The following is a 2,926-nucleotide window of genomic DNA, read 5'->3' as shown; positions in this document are numbered from 1 at the left end:
TGCAATGTGTGTGAAATAGAGTCCTGGATATAACATATATATAGAGGGGGCGATCCATGAGAAGAGGGTGGAGGTATCACCGGCTTGAGGTGTCCATAGAATCGAAAAGAGTGATGATGATGTGTGTGTGTGTGCGTGTGCGATCGATAAAGAGTGCCATCAAATTTGTGTGTGCCCACATCAAAGATATAGAGTGGCTGGCCTACTGGAACATGAGAGGGGACATGTGCAGTTTGTCTCTGTCGCATGGATACCTACCTGCAGTGCTCGACTATCGGTGTGTGGTGGGGGAAGAGGGAGGCCCAATTAACTATAGAGGTACAATGGCTGGTATATGTGTGGAGGAGGAGAGAGGCCTACCTCATGTATTAAGGAGATCGATCTGCCTCATGTATTAAGGGAGATCGATCGGCATCCATGCATATGTGCATGAGAGGAATGAGGTTGGGAGAGAGACAGAGCTAGAGTGTTGGAGGGGGTGGTAGTGGAGTTGCTTCTAACAAATGGTGGGATAGGCTTGCTAGACAAATGGAGGGCACGCGCGCAATATCAATAAGAGAGGAGATGGCTGCTTGTTGTCTGTACACGTGCGTGTGAGAGACGGGTCAGGAGGCATGCACGAATGATGGGGGGGACGATGTGGCTGTGGTAAGCAGACATAACTACATAGGAAGATCAATCGCCCTTTGTTAGAGAAAGGAGAGACGTAACTTGTGAGGTACATCGATCGATGGGGGGGTAGTTAATGTCGATCCAGGTATATGTTGGGCGATCGATCAGTATACATGCATGTGTGTGTGTTAGAATCAAACGAGGCACGAGGAGAAGGATAGAGATAGAGGGATGCATGTAGGAGGTGGTACGAGAGGCATACACGGGGAGGAGTGTGCGAGTACGAGAAGGATGAAAAGAGTGGTGGGAGTGAGGCATGGACAGTGACAAGAGAAGAGGGGAAGCTTATGTTTGTGCTAGGCACACCTGGCTAGAGAGGCATATCGATCGATGTGTGCCGTAAAGAAGGAGCTGGGGGCCTACACACACCGTGGGTGAACGACCTAAAGTGAAACACGAATTTTCGCAATGGAGCTAGAGAATGCTGAGGGAGGGTGAGAGGGATGCCGGCGTGTGCATGCACAAGATAAAGTTAGCGCTAGCTACAAAGATAAGAGGGCTTTGTGGGTGTAAAAGATGAATAGAGATCATATATACTTCATTATAAAAAGCGAATTTGGATATTTGAAGAATTTATCATAGTGTTTTAAACTGATGTATGTGTGAATATATATAATGGTGATACACATGGTGTGTTTATGAACATGTTATACTACATTTAATATATTTTATCTCTACTCTTATAAAAAAACGGAGTTGTTGATGATGGTGTGCCTGCCATCCTGCATTATATGCCGTCCGATTTATATCTGGCGGATAGCAAGGAAACTATGATGGTTGAAGTTGGCAACAATCGTGATTGTAGATTCTTATTGAAATAGAGAAACAAATTCAAATTTAGTTCGAATTGCAGTGGTAGTATAGATATTTGGAATGCACTAAAATGTTGGTATGAGTAGGTTACATGCATTATACAGCAAAACGAAAAAAATTAATCGGACATAACATGGATTCATACTCCCTCCTTCCATCTATATAGGGTGTAATGAGATTTTTAAGACCGCCTTTGACTATTGACAAGATTAATAGTACATGACATGCACAATGTGAAAATTATATCATTGAAAGAACCTTTCACGGACGAAGTTAACGGTGTGCTTTGTGTAAGTTGCATGTCATATATCATTGCTCTAATATTTGGTCAAAATTAGCATCGAAAAACGCATTAGGCCCTATATAGATGGAAGGAGGGAGTAGCTTTAAATAGCATTTGTATAGTAAAACGGGGCAAGACTCTCTCTTTGTTGTGAATAGTTTTATTTTTTTCGTTTTCTTTTTTGTTGAGGGAAGTGTGAATTGATTTGGTACGTACAAGTACAATATTACTACATGTTAGGCTTGTCCCTAAAATTCAACCTGCGTCTTGTTATATCCCAAAAATTCAGATATCGTGCTCCCAAAACTGGCGCCTTCACAACCCGCGCCTTGCTATCCCGAAACTACAATGCGTGCGAAAACTCCCTCCAGCTGCCAAATCCCGACACGCGAAATCCCCCTTCTAACCCTGAGCCGAAAGGGCCGCTAGTTCAAATCGGTGGGGGGTACTTTTGTCACACACCCTACATTTTGGACAAGCGTGTCCCTAAGTCATGCTTCACCCCCTCCCATCGCCCCCTTTTCGCCATTCGAAATCCCAGGCCGCCATAACCTCTCCGCTCCAGCCGCGAAACCCCACCCTCCTCCGTCCGCCATGTCACCGCTGCCCAGCCAGAGCCTCTTCCCCGACGACATCATCCACCGCAACAGCTCGACGTCCCTCGTCCACCTCCCGGATAAGGATCCGTCGTCCATCTCGCCGTCCCGCCGGTTCAGCTGCCCCATCCTCCACCTCCAAGGAGCTGCTCCGACGATCACCTCGTCTATCGCGGCTGCTCCATCCCCACAGCGCCGCCTTAACCTGCTCCACCGGAACCGCACCATCCTCACCGACTCCTCGGACTAAGCCGAGGCCTACTCGGCGCCACCAAAGAGGTTGTACACTCATCGCATCGCACCTTCTCCTTAACTCGACCTCCCAGCGCCGACGGTGCTCCATCCTGCACCGCCATGGAGCGGCTACCTTGAAGCCGGCGCCGCAGGCGACATCTCCGCGACGGCTCTCCCCCAGTGCGAGGCCCCTTCGGCGGCAGCATCCATACCAGCCAGATCTACTGCTGCTGCTCCGGCTCTCACTTGCTCGCTCGCGCTGCTGCTGCTGCTCCGGCTCTCGCTCGATCGCTCGCTCGCCCAGCTGTTGCTGCTGCTCCCCCCCCCC

This window comes from Triticum dicoccoides, chromosome 4B (genome assembly GCF_002162155.2).
Source record: "Triticum dicoccoides isolate Atlit2015 ecotype Zavitan chromosome 4B, WEW_v2.0, whole genome shotgun sequence".
NCBI classification, from domain to species: domain Eukaryota; kingdom Viridiplantae; phylum Streptophyta; class Magnoliopsida; order Poales; family Poaceae; genus Triticum; species Triticum dicoccoides.
This window is presented reverse-complemented; position numbering follows the sequence as displayed.